This window comes from Octodon degus, unplaced genomic scaffold (genome assembly GCF_000260255.1).
Source record: "Octodon degus isolate 3935 unplaced genomic scaffold, OctDeg1.0 scaffold00037, whole genome shotgun sequence".
In the NCBI taxonomy this organism is placed as follows: domain Eukaryota; kingdom Metazoa; phylum Chordata; class Mammalia; order Rodentia; family Octodontidae; genus Octodon; species Octodon degus.
In genome coordinates this window covers 15,129,626-15,130,396 of record NW_004524613.1, presented here as the reverse complement: position 1 = coordinate 15,130,396, position 771 = coordinate 15,129,626, and positions in this window count along the sequence as shown.

Genomic DNA, 771 nt, shown 5'->3' with positions numbered 1-771 from the left:
GGCGCCGCCGAGGGCAGGGGCCCGGGAGCTCGCGGTGCCGAGGTACCTCCCCCGCGCCGGGCGGCCCGCGGGCCCCCCACCCGAGCCCCACCGCGGAGTACCCGCGCGGGCTGTGCGCCTATCCAGACGGCCCTCTCCTGTCCCACCTTCCGCCACCTAGGGAGAGGAAGGAGACGCCGGCACGGCAATCCTCGCCAGATATGGGACATTTCCTCGCCCTAAATTTTGGGGTGGCGCCGGCCCCCAAGCGGTGTGGCGGCGGAGGAGAGTAGAAAGTGCCTATAGCAACAGTTTATGAGAGGGGTGCTGCCCTACCTGGGGGATGCGGCTCAGCTGCTCCTAGGACGCCCTGTCTCCTCCGCCGGGCTGCCCCGAGTTACCGCGAGAAGGCCCCGGAGGTGGGGGTGGGGGTGGGGGCGGGGGGGCAATAAGCTTAACCTGTAATTTTGCATATGAGGAAACTGAGGTAGGATCTGCTGTTTCAGTAACAGAGTATCAGCCGGGTGGGCTGCCCTGCCTCAAAGGATCCAGAATTGAAAGCTCTTGAAAGAGGAAGGAGCGGTCCTTCGTGGACGCTGGGAAGGGGAGGGGCGTAGAGGCCCATGCTCTGAGCAAGGGGTCTGGAGTTCCCTCCACTTACAGTCCATCGGAGTGAGAAAGGGAAATGGAGTGGCTGCAGTAATAGGCCAAGGGTGAGCCCGGCTGCCTGGAGGGGAGAGCAGGCCTCTCCAATTCCTGACACTGTGGTTCCTCGCTTAGCACTACACTGTT